This window comes from Anomalospiza imberbis, chromosome Z (genome assembly GCF_031753505.1).
Source record: "Anomalospiza imberbis isolate Cuckoo-Finch-1a 21T00152 chromosome Z, ASM3175350v1, whole genome shotgun sequence".
In the NCBI taxonomy this organism is placed as follows: domain Eukaryota; kingdom Metazoa; phylum Chordata; class Aves; order Passeriformes; family Viduidae; genus Anomalospiza; species Anomalospiza imberbis.
The window spans coordinates 38477967-38494599 of NC_089721.1; the positions used below are offsets into that span (position 1 = coordinate 38477967).

General features: G+C 41.7%; 2 protein-coding genes across 2 annotated transcripts in view; one reads left to right on the forward strand and one right to left on the reverse strand.

Moving 5' to 3' along the window:
* The window catches only part of LOC137465348 (3'-5' RNA helicase YTHDC2-like), a 163083-nt gene that overhangs the window by 11489 nt on the left and 134961 nt on the right, over nt 1-16633 (reverse strand). The gene's annotated exons all lie outside the window — the stretch shown is intronic.
* The window catches only part of LOC137464368 (glutamate receptor ionotropic, NMDA 3A-like), a 32530-nt gene that overhangs the window by 1544 nt on the left and 14353 nt on the right, over nt 1-16633 (forward strand).

A 16633-nucleotide genomic window follows, 5' to 3' on the forward strand; every position in this document is an offset into this window, starting at 1 on the left:
CACTGTAGCTTGGGCACCAGGTGACACTTCTCAGGGAAGTATCTTCTCAGTGTAACTTGACTTGGCGTCGAGCTGAGCTAAAGCGCCAGAATTTTCTGTAGTTCAGTTTCATTTGTAGTTCATATGTTGGTACTAGATCAGATTTTTGCTAATTCGAGTTGCCTAACTAAAGTTTGTTTGATTGTGTAGCTAAAATAGTAGAAACTGAATTCTTTGTGTTTGACAGAACTCTTAGGTGCAAGTAGAAGTAGCACTAGGAGCTAAACTTTTTATTATACAAAGATAGCAGCTTAGTGTTACACACTCTGGAGAAAGGTAATAGGCACAGTATGTTGAAACCGTGTGTTTGATGCCGGGAATCATCTTCAGGTAGAAGAGCTGGAAGAAAATGCTCTATTCTGTAAAGCTTGTGCAAGGGAAGTCCAAAGTAAAATGGTACAAGCTGCCTTTTAAATACAGGATAAATAGTTGTTGTATATAAAAAGAGGTAGCTCAACTTTGCTTTCAAAATGTAATTAGAAAAAAAAACATTGTCAGGTGAATTTGCTTTGCAAAAAAAACCAAAATACAGACCACGCCCTGGATCTAATTTCTGTGGGTTTGGGGTTTTCAGTTTTTCTGTGTTTGAATTGTGACAGAAAAGGTAGAAAAAGTCTGTGTTAGGTAGTTCCTAGTCTGTAACTGAAGATGTGACTGCTGTATCCTGTCTGAATCACAGAATGGTTTGAGTCAGAAGGGACCTTAAAGATGATCTCGTTCCACTGCCTGCCATGGGCAGGGACACCTTCTACCAGACCAGGCTGCTCCAAGCCTCATCCTGCATGGCCTTGAGCATCACCAGGGATGGGGCAGCCGCAGCCTCTCTGGGCAGCCTGTGCCAGGGCTTCATCACCCTCACAGTCAAAGATTTCCTCCCAATATCCCATCCAACCCTGCCCTCTGGTATTTTGAAGCTGCTGCCCCTCCTCCTGTCACTCTATGTCCTTGTCAAAATCCCCTCTCCAGCTCTTTTGTAGCCCCTTTAGTTCAGCTAGGCTTCTCCACGTCAGCAAAACCCATGTAACTCATGTAATTCATGTAACCCATGTAACTCTCTAGGTTTAAGCCAAAATTCAGGCGTAATCAGTGCTGCTGAATTCTGCTACTAATGGTGCCAGTAGCATCCAAGTTTGCTGTTACATCTACCAGCCTTGCATCTGCAGTCACAATGGTGCTGGAGTCAACAGCCAAAGCTCCCCGAGGGCCAAATCTTGAACCCCTGATTTGGTCTGGCTGTTAGCATTATTTTATGTTCCATCTCAGAGAAGGGTCTAAATTCACCCAAAGCTGCCTGAGTTCACCAGATGTGTTCAACACATGCAGCACAGGGTTAGATTTCATTGCTGCTTTCCATGGACTTCAGTGCTCCTGCTTAACTTTCAAATTGTTCTCAGCAGGGAGCCCAATGGATCGGTCTTTCCAAATCAGGACTTTGTTCTTAAGCAGAATTTTACTGGTATTGTCTTCAGTGACAATGAAACCAATGCCTGGCACTGCACCTGTGCTGAAGAGACTCCATTTTTCCTTTGGGCCGAGCTAAAAAAAAAAAAGACTTTTCAAGGACCTGTGGAATTAAAAAAACAACTCAGTCTTACTCAAAGGCCAGCAGGCACTTGTATTCAAGTGTGTTAGTCTATCAAGGTTGTCTTGGGAAGGGCTGATATCTTTCTGAACACTGTTTTTTTCATACTTTCCCTTATTACATACCATCTTTAAGCTAATGCTGGAGGCAGTGCTACAGCAGCTTTGCCTTGCATACTTCCTGGAGTTACAGTATTTCCAAGAGGATATTGGACCCAGGAGTCCCTGGAGTTGTTGGCCTCAGCAGTCTCTGTTGCAGGCAGGGATTTTGTGTTGCTCACAGTCCCATACCAGCACTGACATGAAATGGACATGCCACAGACCTGTCACCTTCCTGTCTCTCTAGACCTGGAGCTGCAGATTGGCTTCTTCTACTGACTGGCCGTCTTGGAGGAGGCAGTTGTAAATGACATCACTGTAGACAAGGCAGTTTTTGCTGATAGGCCCAGCATGCACATTTCCAGAGAAGAAAAGAAGACTGATTTCTAACCCTGCTTCTGAACTGGCACCCCTGGGGTCACTCTTTCTGCTGATGCTTGGAGAGAGTGTCTTCTCTCCCACTAAACCACTGCAGCATGCCCTTAGGAGTGCCTGCAGGTATCTTCCTTCCACACAGGCACAGGAGCAGACCCAAAACTTGTTTTGCCCTTAGAGAGCATTCTGCACTGTGAAGACCATGGCAAACATAGCAAACCCAGGATTCACTAGATGCTGTATCATACTGCTTCTGCTCAATATGGAAATCTTTTATTAGGGTGGTCTTAAGGTAGTAATGTCTAGCAAAGTCTCATTTTCCACACTGCAACAGGACAGGAACATACACATGCAATGTCTTGTACTGCTGCTGAATGTTAATGTCATTACTTCATGCAGTAGTTTGTAACAGGCAAATGTTCACTGTAATTGAAAAGCATGTTGATCTTGGAGCAAATCTTCTCTAACATGGCAAAAAGCAATGCTTAGAATAAAAGGGAAGGTTAAGATTCAGAACTGAAATACATTTCAATAATACTGCCCGTTGTCTCTGGTGTTTGATGATAGTAATACTTCAGATGTGTAACATGAGAGGAAATGTACAGCACTACAGATGGGCAGCTGCAGTAAGATACCTAGACAGTGTTTTAAAAAGTTTTGTTGCTGTTCAAGCATATTTAAAAATCCATTTCTCATTAAATTCTACCACCCTGAGGTTAAAAAAAAAACAGCTAAGTCTTTCCCCGTGACATGAACGATCACAAGACAACAGCCATCACAAGGTGTGGTACTATACTTGTTCTTCCACAAGGCAACAGCCTATTCTGGAGGTTCAGGAGTGTGTTGGTTTCAAGGGAGGCTACACAGAGTAAAGTGAGACACACTTTTTTCATTTTATATATGTGATTTAATTGTTAATGTACACTAACAGTAAATCCAAGTGCTGTTGTGACCTGAAAAAATGCTGTTTACTTTTCTCACTTTACTGTCATTTCAGTAAATTTTCACACTCAGTAAGCAAAAGTAACAATTTAACACTGTCATTCAGCAAGGAAAAACAAGCACTGGATTTCTTCACTACTAACACAAATGCAAATTGCAGTGAAGCTTTGACAGCTCATTATTTTGGAGACAGCATCTTCACAAGCACTGATGCCACTGAGGCAAGGCTTGTCACTTTATGTATGTTTGTATCAAGAGAAGCACTTTATTTTTTGATTCCAAGATTGCCAACGTCATTAATAATTTTCCCATGGATGAAATAGGGAAAAGATCCAGGGAACATGAAGCATAAATAAATACGTGATACTGCTTCTAGTAGTACAGCTCAGAGCTGAGAGTCTGGGAAGAATAGCCCGTACTATCCATTTTGTTGGTGATAGTATCAGAAACACAGGGGAGGTCATGTTTCCAGCAGTGTTCTCTGAATTTAAAGGAGTATTTTTAGTGGGTTTCAGATAAATCAGGACCTCTGGTGTCTGTTAACATGAAAAGGAATCTTCTCAGAGCAACTAAACAGAGTAAAGTAATTGCAAATCATCAGTCCCTGCCAGTCTGTGCTTTACCTGGTTTCTTGAGGAACTGAAACTGCAGTGCTACTGATTATTGCTATGACTTCAGAAGGGGTCAAAAGAATAAATAAACGAAGTCAAAGTTCCAGATTAAATTGAATTTTCCAGTAAAAAGCAAGCTCAGCCTCAGAACAGATGCTGTAAAAAGAAACTGCCTATAAACGTTTTATTTTTTAATTTGTTTTTAAAGGAATTAAGTGGGTTTTTTTTAACAGCTTCCTAATTTATAGATATATCAGACCAGCCTGGGTGAGGAATTACAGGTGTTTTTGGAAATAGACAGGAATAACACTGTAAATACAGTGTCCTCAGAAGTCATACTGACCTGCAAGACACAGACTATGCATTGCACCAGTGAGGGCAGACAGAAATTACAGCAAAGGGATGGAGATGTGGGAAAGCTTCTGCCCAACTAAATGCCCAGAGACAGATTTTTTTCTTTCCTCCTCAGAGATAGAATTTCATTTTTGCAGAAAAATGGTTTTGATTTTGGAGAAAGTTTTAATAATTCCATTTTCCAGGGAGAGAATGCAACACACACGTTTGGCTGCAGGCTCTGGTCATTCAAACTGTCACTGCTAATCTGTCTTAGTCCAGATATTGGAAGCTTGTGCTAGTTTCTGTGTAGATGAGGAATACGTGTTCAGTCTTTCCCTGTGGCCAGCAACCCTCCTTACCTCACACTGAGTAAATAGGGTGGTGGCACTTGCCTTTTGTATACTTCAGGAGGGTTTTATGAGAGGGGTCTTGAGAGGAATTGAGGACAGACATTGAGAGGATGTGCAAAAAAATGCCCAGTTGCTTCTCTTTCAGCCAGAGACCCCAGTGATATTTCCTCTATCAAAAATCTTTGCATGGAACAATGAAAGGGGAGAAAACCCAAACTAGTCTCTTTATAGGAGTTAAAGAGTTTAAGGAAGCTCCACTTAATCACAGCTGCAGAAGATCCCTTTTCAGAGTGCAGGAAAGTGGTGAGAATGTTTAACTTCAGTTCTCCTCTGGTTCCTTAATTTTAAAGTCCCATGGAGACAGAAAGAGCCTGAAGTCTGCTGGGATAGCACTCATTCAGAACTGGCCAGTAACAAGATTTCCTCATTCCTTATCTCATGCTGATTCTTCGATGCAGAAAAGCTGAGTTAACATCAAATTCAGTGCCATACATGATGTTTATTTTGGGTTTGGCTCTTTTTTTCTATTCTGGGAGTTCACAAAGCAGTGTCTTCCTTGCTGCTAGGTCTTTCATAACACACTGCACAAACTCCTGTCAGTGATGAGTGATTAAAATATGACAGTGTTAAATCATTGATTATTACTTTGCTGAAGGACAGGCATTATCAGAAGAAACATCAAAGAATACTTGGTTTAATCCACTAAGTAAAAATTATAATTTTGCCTAGAATAGACAAATTTAAAGACAACCTGTTGTCAGATTCTTTATGAATACATGAGTTACTGTACTGAACAGATTGTTAACAAAGAAAAGTAAGTTGGAGTATTCAATATAATTTCCTCCAAGAATTTGTCCATGAAAGTCAGTGGAAGTAGAGCTCTAGAAAATAGAAATCAACAAGTGATCTTGTGATGTGTTATTCAATTTATTTATTGCAATAAAATTCAAATACTACTTTTAAAAGTTCTCATTTAGGGTATATTTAATAAATTGTTTACTATTTAAACCCATGAAATATTGAAAACACATAGTTTTAGGACTTAAGCTTGTGCTGGATTTAGTTACAGTTCTAAGCCCGCAAATAAAATGTTTCTATCATGTTCTATTATTTCCCTCTCTGGATTTCCAGTTAATTTTTAAATGTGAAAGAAAACCAGGTAGAACATGGCTAGAATTTATGTATTTTTTGTAATCAGCAGAAAACTGGAAAAAGCAGTTTCTTTTAAAAAAGCTAAATTTGCCCTCAGACTATAAACCCATGTTTCTGTAGGCTTTACTGAAGGGCTTTTAAAGAGTGGAAGGGTTGTCTTCTTCATTTGATGGAATGAGAGAGTGCCTCAGTCAATCTCACTGCAATACAAATAGCTGTGCATTGCAGAGTTTGTTCTGAAGAGCTGAAAGCATCCAAAGAGGAGGAAGAAAACAAGAAAAGGAAGCAAGAAAACTGGAAACATCACATGTCAGTGATGCAGGGGAAGAGAAAGAGCAAATAAGCTGAACTGAGAAGAGAAAGAAAAGGTGCCCTTCCCTATGTCTTTACTTTTTGAGGTTCTAGCAGCACAAAACAAGGGAACTGAATTTTGTAGGAAAGCACTGGACAAAGAGCTGGAATCACCAAGCACAGAGAAGAATGGCTTGCCCAAATCAGGGCTGAATTCACAGGGCTGTCGTGATCCCTGGCTAAGAATAGCTGCTTCCAGTGAGTAATGCTTGCCCAAAAAAGCATTCCCCACCGCGCTCCCCCCGCAAAAAACAAATGCATTGTCTTTCCCGCAGACTTCTCAGGAAACTGATTAAGCCAGCATGTAGGATGCAGTGATGGGAACAGGGATTTATGTCAAAGGTAGATAATGGTTTATTGCTGTTGCCAGAGCGGTGTCTTGCAAAGGGTGTGAGACCTTGGTGTGGTTGGGTGTGATTAATGGAAGCCTTTTTGCAAACTTCATGCTGAGTTATGATCAGAGTCCCTCATGATGCTTTGGGACCCAGGGTCAGACAGATCAGGATTTCAGAGCACCAAGTTACTGGGATGCATGCAGCATCATACCAGTAGGTACCCAAAAGGGATTTCCTAATAAATGGGAGCAGGGTCAGGCACGGGGACTTTAGGATGGGAGCTTTGGACATTAGCAACTGTACTTTACTTCAGGTCTGGCCCTGAAAGACTCCACATTTTCCCCAAAACCCTGTTAGCCAAATTGGTTCTCACCACCACAGGGAAAGGATGTGCGGATGGTGGAAGTAGCAGGAGGACTGGGAGAAGAATTTAGGCTTGAGTAGGCAGCACTGATAGATGATTCATTTATTAAGGGAGTCACACTCAAGCGAAGCTGCTTGTTCAAGGGGGTCCTCATCAGTGTGACTCAGAAGTTCACAGCCTGGCCCCAAGTGCTTCACAGCTGTCACAGCAAGCTGGTAACACAGCTCTTGGTAATTATGGACAGCTTCACGAAGAACTGAGACAGGCATACCACAGCCATTGTAACATTACATGCTGCCCTTGTTGGGCATTACAACCAAAAGTTTGTGTGCAGTTGGCCTTGAGACCTGGATTTGGCTGCAGACAGAGTTCCAGAGCATCTCTCTGTTCAGGCTTGCTGTTCACCCCTCAGAGCTGAGCTCTGTGTGTCATTTCCCTGCAGTGTGGGTCCGTGCAGGCACTGATGAGCATCTTGCATCCCTGGAGCACAGGAATACCCTGCTGGTACAAGCAGAAAGCAGGTGCCACCCCCATGCCAGGCAGCCACCCTGTGCCTCTGTGAGCTCTGAGTGCCTTGTCAGTGAGTGGGGAGATGACGCTGAACCTCTCAGATGTGCCCTGCTGCAGGAATGGTGAGCTGGGAGACCCCTCAGAAGCTGATGGGAAGGTTTCCAGTTGGCAGTGGTTTGGAAAAGTCTAGTGTGCAGTGTTAGTCCTGGATAATTAACTTTTATCTGAAATGTTTCAGCCTGGCTGGCTGCTGGCTGCAGATAGTGGGTGGGGGTAGAGGAGGATGGCACAGGTGGGCACAGGTGCACCCTCAGCTAACACCGAACCACAATAAATGGGGAAATTACTGTGATCATTCTATTCTTATTATTATGCAATCAAATGTTGGGGAGCTCAGAAGAAGCATTTTTTGCTCTTCTTTCTACAGTATTTTTATTACTCTCCACCCGCTTTCATCTGTAATGGTCATTTCTGAAGCCTGTTTTACAATGTGGAAAGTATTTGAAATGGATTATAAAAATCTATGAATGTGCTGCACAAGCATATTTTAAACTCTCAGTATTTCCCCGAAGGCATGCTATCCCACTTCCAGCTTCTTTAAGACTGTGAAGGAAATGATTGCCTATGCTGTTCATGTGACATTTTTATAAGACTTTCTAGCTTGAGACAGAGTCAAAAGACAAGACAGATCTTCAAGCATCAACTGAGATTTTAAAAATGAAGTTTTGCATTTGTTGCAAAGAAAGAGCTATTAGACATAGCAAATAATAACCAGAAAGAGCAGCTGAATTATGCACCAGCCTCTCTCAATGATGCTACTGATAGATGCTACTGACAGTTGCATTACACTCATTTTAATAGCATACTCTCTCAAAATGGCTTAAAAAGATCTTTTTATTTTGCAAATCAGATAGAAAGTGGTAAGTAATTATGCTTTCAGCTAAAATAGCACCGGAAAATTATCAAACTGTGAACTCAGTGATACCGACTTTTCGAGTGTGTAAGGCTCACTCATATGTAACTGCTTTCTGTAAGACAGCAGTTGTTTTTAAGAATTTTCTGTACTCAATGTAAGTATCAAAAGTGGGAAAAACAGATCTGACCTCTATTTGGAGCTGCCCTCCTTTGAGAATGTACTGAAAGTGTTTTAGCTGTGATGTACATTGTTTTAGTGTGCTAATACTGCAGAGCTGATTTTAGCCCTGCCTTAGAAGGGCAACAAGATGAAAGGTTTATGTGCCTGGGTTTCTTCTGCTTAAGTTTTGTGTGTGATAGGTGATAAACTGCAGAGGCAACAAATAGATACCCACTGACAGCCCTGAGGCAAACACAGGTAAATAGTTACAGCAGAAAGCACTGGTATTTTTTGTTTAAGTGTCGAGGCATGAAAATTCCAGATGCCTCATCTTCTGTCCCTGGAAGTGTTGAAGGCCAGGTCACATGGAGCTCTGAGCAACCTGGTCTGGTGGAAGGTGTCCCTACCCATGGCAGAGGGTTGGAATAGAATGGTGTTCAAGGCCATCCCAACCCAAATTATTCTGTGATTCTGTGGTCTGTGAAAGTGTCTGCTCCAGAGTTCATGACCAGGGAAATGGTAAAAGGTGGCATAAGTGTTTCGGCCTCTGAGATAATGGGGAGAGAAAAAACACCTATTAATCACCTCTATAAAAGTTCCTATCACAATGTATCAGTATACAAATATCCTGGGTAGGCTGGTATGGTTAACAATGCTCCTGTGGTATCTGATTAGGAACCTTACATCAGCAGTCAACACAGGGAAGCCAAAATTATGATTATTCAGTCATCCTTATGATCATGTTTTTATATACATGAATTATTTACAGAGTACAGGATGCTTACAAGCTTGTTAATTAAAAAGTCCTTTTTCACTTCAGTTATGCGCCTAAGATTTCTTCAGAGCATGTCATCCTTCTAATGACTTATTTCATGTTCATTAAGCCACATTTTGTTGAACGTTTTCTTCCGCTGTCTAAATTGAAAATCCCTTAGTGTGGATTTTCCCTTAGTGTGGGAAAGGATTCCTTAACAGTTAGATGGGTGGTGGGTCTGTTTTGGATACTGATGCCCAGAATCCCCAGGAATGCTCAAATATTTTTTCAGATGCTGTTATCGATCTACTCTTCCATTTTCAGTGTGGCATGCTCATTTCATCCTTTCTTTATTATGCCCACTGGTCTTTGTTCTGAGATCCTGTCTTCCACTGTAGGATACTACAGAACTTACAGAGTCTATGAACTTACAGAGTCTATGAACTGAAGAAAAAGATTGCAAGGCTCTGTTGTGATACAAATGATCAGCAACATAAATTGCTCATCATTCACTGTTCATCTGCACTGAAGAGCACCAAAAATAAGGCACTTACTTATAAATAGCGCAGCCTGCAGGATTACAGTGAAACACAGTTTTATATCTTCCCACCATTTTGACAGTGCATATAAATATGTAACATGCAGTTCTGTGGAAGTGAGCTGTGCCATGATGTCCTCCTGGGGTGTTCACAACCCTTACAGGTTTATAAGTGGCAAATTTAGACCCATGGTGGGATGCAGCAGTGCCACATGATTAGCAGAAGAAAGATGCTCTGTTTGACAGGGAATGGGAGCTTGTTGACCAGCTCATACTGCCCTTGTATTCCTGCCCAGAGCTGTACTTTAAGAGCAAAATGAAGTGAGAATTCACAGTGAATAATACATCTGATAATCACAGACATTTTATTTCTCTGCCTGAAAACCACCTGAAATTTCTGGACCAAGCCAGAAAAAGGGAATGGCAGCATCCCAGAGACTTTCAAAACTTCTGTGGGACTACTTCCCTTTACTTCACTGGCCAGTTTGAGATACAGTTTTGGTTGTTTAACTAAGCCCATGATTTTTTTCCCCCCAGTCTAATAAACACAGGAATTGGTGATATACATGGAATCTGAAACTTGAAAATACTCCAAGTGTTTGGTTTTGCTGTACATTTTCTATAAGCATTTGTCCTAATGTAATTTGATTACAGAAGTGTTCATGAAAAGGGGAAAATGTTCTTGTTGAGGAGAAGAGCAACAGCTAAAGTGAATCTTTTCAGTTGAGGGCCTGCATGCTGTTTCTGATGCAATTGACATCATTAAAAAAAAAGTATTCAGACTTCATTTAAGTGTGGTATTGTTTTGCTATGAATGAGGAACTAGTCCAATAGGATTTGTGGTTTGTTGCTGTGATTCTAAAAATATATTCATAAGCAAACTTTGGACTTTTGTCAACTCTAATCTTTCATTTTATCTGAATTTGACTTATTTTCACCAGAGAGTTCCCACTTTGCCTAAAATCCTATAGAAAGCAATTCACTAACTATGACTGAGAATAATTCAGAATTCATCTTTTTCTGGATCCATATTATGCCAGCACTGTGAGAGCAAATGCATGTCTTCCAAGAGTCATACAAAATTATTACAATTTTATTGGAGAATAATAAGCAGCAAAATGGCCTATTATTGTCAGTAAGATCAGGAGAAATGAGTCTGCAGTCTGACCACTGAAAAGGGGACTCAAATGGGAAATTAAGTCCTCTTCAAAACAGTTAAAATCACAGGAAAATACACTGGGCTGGTCTACCAGTCCAGGCATGAAGAAATCCAGATGTATTTCTATGCTTTGTCAGAAGTCTCCTCTGGAAGACTAAACGTTGCCAGGGGGATGTCAGAATTACCCATGATTTGTTGCCCGTCTGTAAACAATGACTGCCCAATGTCACAATGATGTGGCTGCCACTGAAAATGTTGTATGGTGCTGTGGCACCCTTTAACAGAAGATCCTGGTTTCTTGAGTCTCTCTTTGTTGCTTTTATTCTCACTGCTGGCTGACTGTTCCACTCCAGTTTGCCAGGTACCTCACAGAGCACTTCTGAGGTATCAATGCTTTATTGCAACAAAATTGAATTCAGCTTATAGTTTTTCACCTTCTTTAATTCCATCCCAGGTCACTGAAGTGTGTGGAACTGTAATTCTGCACATTGCTGTAATAACTGTAATACATTCCCCATCCCTGGAAATGTTCAAGGACAGGCTGGACAGGGCTTGTAGCAAGCTGATCTAGTGGGAGATGTCCCTGCCCTTGGCAGGGGGTTAAGGTCCCTTCCAACCCCAGCCATTTTAGGATTCTGTATCTTAGACTGACCAAGACTTGCACTCAAGTGCTAACATCATGTGAACAACAAAAACTGAAATGTGGAAAGAAATAAAATCCTGATATTTTTGTGTCTTCGGAGAACATACTTTCTTTTTGTGGCAGTTTTTGCTGGAGGTTCTCTCTCCTTGAAGCAGTACCGTTTCCTGCAGAGAGAGCGACAGCAGTTTGCAAGCTCTCGCCAAACTCTTTGGAGCGGTGATCTGTCATCCCTTCCTCTCAGGTTGTCTGGGGGAATTAGATACTCCTCTGCAACACTCCCCCTTGTTCGGAGCGTTAAAAAGAATCCAGTGCCAGAAATAGGCACCACAAATTCCTTGTCCCCAGGCTTTGGTTCACCAGACTCTGCAGAGTCATCGTGGATTATTTGCATGGGGCTGGAGAGACACAAACATCTTGCAGAGATTAGTGAGACGTGACACTCCCATATTTTGACGAAGGTGCTTATCCGTGTTAAACTCCCGGGGTGCGCCTCATTTTTGCCAGTTCTTACCCTCTCCTTCAGGAGGATACAGTCACCCACTCAAGGAGCAGAAATAGTGCATGACTAACTATGTCACAGAACAAATGATTATCACTAAGTAGTTTGTGCAAGCTGTTTGCAAACAATCCACGTGCCGACAATTACGCTGGAGCAATTTTGTGAATACCTAACTCAGTGTGCTTTGCATAACTCAAGACTGGCTCCCAGATCATTAAATTCATAACTTCTGTCTCGTTTGCTAAATTCATGAATGTCATTATTTCTTCTAGCCCGTAGAACTTGTAGTGTTAGACTTGACTGTGTTAATTAGTCTTTGTAACACTGGACTGGCAAAGCTGTCAGAGGGATGGTGGCTCTGATGACTGAGGAGCTGTTAAAGAGGAGTAACAGCTGCTGTGTTTTTAGAATTTCTAAGTCACTTGAAAGTTAACTCACAAGTTTTTAAGTGAAGAGGAAGGCAGACTACACAGGCAGGTCCATTATTAATCTGATGCTCTCAGATTCTCAGCAACGCAAACAAGGACGCTGTTTGCCCCAGCTGCACCGGGAAGACCCACAGACCCAACCACTGGCTGCCCAAGTGCATCAAAACACTCTTAGAGTTCATTTCTGAGAGCTGAGAGCCTCTCTGTCAGCTGGAAAAGTTCATTTAGCTGTTCAGGGTCAAAAAACTGACTTCTAAAGAGCGTAGCATCTGTAGGCATCATCTCATGGATCAGGACGGGGAGAGCTGAGCCATGAGGAAGAAAGATCTTGTACATCTGTAGGAATCTCAAGCACAGACAAGAGTTTATTGATTCATTTGGTTCAGAATGTTTGGGAGCTTTTGACTCACAGAAATGTGCAGCCCAAGCAGATGCTAAAGCTCTTAATGAGTTAACTGAATGCCCAATGTGCTTGGGTAAATTGTGCTCTGCAATGAGTGTAGTGGCTTTTCAGCTGTCCCAGAGTTTTTCAAACCCTACATAATTCTATGTAGGAGGAGGAGGTACATTAATTTTTAAGGGAGATTATAAGATATTATTTCATAATAAGATATAGAGGCAGTGGAGATTTTAAGGAATTGCAACAGAGATGATTTAATCAGTATCATTATCATTTTATAGGCCTTTTTCATAATTTCCATGCTGCAAAGCATTCTTCCCATCACTAACATCCAGACTATCAAATTGTTGCTGTTACTTTCATTATTTTCTCATAAACAAGGCCAACCCCTGTTAACCTGCCACAATAGTTTTTTCTTTTTCCCCTCAAGCCATGTAAGGTATCAGCTCACATATGATTTTTAAATAAATAGGTAGGGTGAAGAACTTTATTTATGGAGAAGTTAAATTGGTATTTAATTGTGTCCCAACAATTTGTCCACTTTCTGACTATCTTTTTCCTATGAGTGTATTGAACTTCCCTACCATGAAAGGTCTTGCCTGGTAAGAGCAGTATGATGAGTTATTTATGGATGGACACATTGCTTAAAGCCTCAGTTACCGCTGCTCCACTGAATCTAAACATGATTCAAAAGAGGGATTAATATGTATGATTCATATTTCGTTGTTACTTACAAATCTTGTGCAGTCACTTCATTCTTGGTCCAAATGACTACGATAGGTGAAGAGTGAAACCAAACTGGTAGCAGTAGTCATGCAAGCATTTGCGTGTAGTAGGGAGGTGAAGGTGTTGTGTATTTTCTGTCAGGCATTTAGATCAGCCCAGAAGATTGAGTCACAAGTAGGAGCTGTAAATGCTCACTTGATGATCTTGCACATTATAAATCCAAGAGTGAGACAGGGATGGCTGATGATTTTTGACACATTCTCCCAAACCTTCCCATAATACTGGCTGTAAACCACTTTCTGCCCTCTGAGGTACCTACTACAAGCAAGATCTTGTTCCATGGCTGTATCCAGGACTCTTTTGGAATACTGTGGACCATGAGTAACTTGCTTATCCCCTTTAAACTAATGAGGAAATCACAGTACCAAAATACCCATAGACATGGGGCCCTGATCAAGGGATTTTCAGTGGGATGTTGGAAGGGCACGCCAGCGCACCAGAGCAGTGTAATGGTGCAAATACCAAATTATTTAACAACACATAAAACAAATTGTTGTTACTTCCCATAGTTTTTATATATTGAGGTAGTTGTGTCTAGCACAGCAAAGAAATGGAGATTTTGGCCTTAGATTCTGCTTCTGGCAAAGGCTAGATGTATTACTTAATCTGTTTTTTTTTTTTTTTCCCTTTTTTCCCTCTGATCCGTGTCTGTGTAAAAGGCTGTGAAGTATTTATCTTGCTGTAAGCCTTAGGATGGGTGAGAAGCCTGGTGGTGATGTGTCCCCCCTGGGCACTGTGGAGGGGGTTATCCCCACTTTACAGCGGGGTTTGCTCACTGAGATGAGGCAGGGATCTCAAACTGGATTGCTCAGCTTCTATATTCAACAGCTAGACGGTGCCTCTTCTTCCCCCTCCTCCTCCTCCTCCTCCTCCTCTCCTGTGTGCCTGGTAACGGGCTCAGTGCAGTCGCACACTTTAGTGGGTCGTTGCTATAACGCTTTATTGGAAACTCAAATGCTTCTGCCTTTGGGGGTGGGGGGTGGGCGCTTCTTGATTACAGGATCTTGCCGGATTTTGTGGTTTGCACGCTCAGAAAAAGCAATTGCAAAGCACGGTCACAAAACTTCTACACGCTGGCTTGTCTTTTGGGTTTTTGTCAGTATTGGGAATTAAAAGTAGGGAGCAGTGGTTAAAGCATTTGCAGCGGGTAGAAGCCACTAGGCATTGGTGCATTTTCCAAAGTTCAGATTCCTGTCTTGTGTTGAAAGGTGCTAAGTCTGCAGCTGAGGACCTTTCAAACATCACAGCTCCCAGTTTGTTTGGGTTTGCCCCCTGCTGAGGAAGGGACTATCGCTGCCTGATTAGTGAAAGGTACCCAGCGAGCTGAGGATGCCCGTGCAGGATGAGACCCTCTGACCCTGGCCATCATTCAGGACAGCAGCAAGAGGCATTTCAAGTCCGCTCAGGACAGCACCTGCCCGCATCCCGTCACATGGAGACTGTATTTGTTTTTAAAAGAGATGTTTGATTTTTTTTCCCACTCATCCTGTGCCCTGAGAGCCAATTTTAAGTTTGTTTTTTTTTTTTAAATTTCCCATCTTTCTAATTAAATCCTTGGTGTATTAAATAAGAAACCTCATGTGAAGTTGTTTAAATTCTGATCCTGGTTTTGAGCCAAGCCACATACACCCAAGAATTCACCTTAGAGCCATGTTTTTAATGGCTAGCCTCAGAAAGATGAACTACGAACTTAATCTACCCTGGCTTCATTTAATAGAGTTAAGAGAGCAAGCTTTGCAAGCTTAATTCTCAGCTCTCTTTCATACAAAAAAATCAATAAGGAACAAAATGCCCTTGTAGCTAAAATTAATCCTGTGAAACATGCCTGGAACAAGGCCCAGCAGAAGAGGATGAGATGATGAGCTGGTGCTGGCTTTCTGAGGAATGGGACATGGGTCAGCATTAATTTCCCCTGCTGTATATTGCCATCATTCCAGGGGTGCCCTGTGGATCACCACATGGGCATTTCTTTGACAGGCAGAAGAAGGAGGAAACTTCTTCTCAGGGACACAGCTGCTGAGGGTATGGGGAATGCAAATGCTCAGGAAGGGCTGAAAACACTTTCAAGCCATGCTGTAATTGCACTGGTGAGTGAAAATGGTGCTCTATCAGATTTTATTCCTTGCTGCAGGTGTTAATGGTAAATATAATCTAATTGGATTAAATGCTGTGTGCATACACCAGGTACATCTCAGAAGGGGCAATAGCTGCTTTTGTAAAATGGTACCAGACTCCTTTTACCAACACAGCATGAATCAGTCTTCTCCGTGTCCTCTCTTTTATTCCACATTTCCTTTCAGAATTAATTTTTTCCTGTTCAGACACTGTTTTGCTTATGCCAAAGAAGTTAACTTGTTCAGAAAGAGTGCTCACAGCCTGCTGTGCCTCTGAAAAAGCATTTGCCAGCAATATGCTGCAGGATGTCCATCTTACTGATGGGAAGGTGGAAGCTCCTGAAACAGGGCAAAGATGGGAATGCTGTTTCAAGAGCCCTTTATGCTGAGGAGCCTAGCAGGGGTGACGTGCCAAGGAGCCCAGTGTGGAGCAATGCTTGGCAATGTGCTTCATAATTACAGCCCTGGCTGCCAAATTCCCTGTCAGCTCTTGTGCTGTGTTAGCAGGGGTCCTCAAGAGCAAGGCATGGGAGCAAATATTGCACTCGGCTAATGTGAGCTTTAGAAACCCTTTCTATGTGCAAAGCCGGGAATTCATTGTTAGCCTAATCGAGGTTTCAGCCCTGTTAGCAAAATGATATTGTTGGTCCCAATGATGCAGGGGAATTACGCAAGTGCCACAGCTCATTCTCCGTAACAGCACAGTTCAAAATGTTGCAGTCAGAGTCCCTGTATCTCTGTGTTATAAACGCCAATCACTTGGTTTTTAAAATTTTAAAAGTTTAATAATAATAAAATAGTTTTAAAAATAGTAATACAATTAGAGTAATGAAAATTTAGAGTTAGGACAATTACAAGACAATAAAAAGCAAAGAATTACGGATGTCCGGATGCTCTCGGGCACTTAAGCCCAATAAGCATGCCTTGTGAATAAAGGAATAATCTTTAAAAGCAGTAGCCTGTTGCATATTCATACATCTCATACATGATGCATAAATTCCTTGCAAATTAAGAACTTTTCTGGTTTTTGTCAACTTCTTCCCCTTAATCCTGGTGGTTCCATAAAGACGGAGAGAAGGTGGAAGAATGTTTGTCTTTTCCGATAAGGAGGCAGTAATTCTTTATGGGCCCCCATCATTGTCATCTCTGTGTGAAGAGTTTCTTCATTATCTCATCTCTTGCTTGAGCTAGT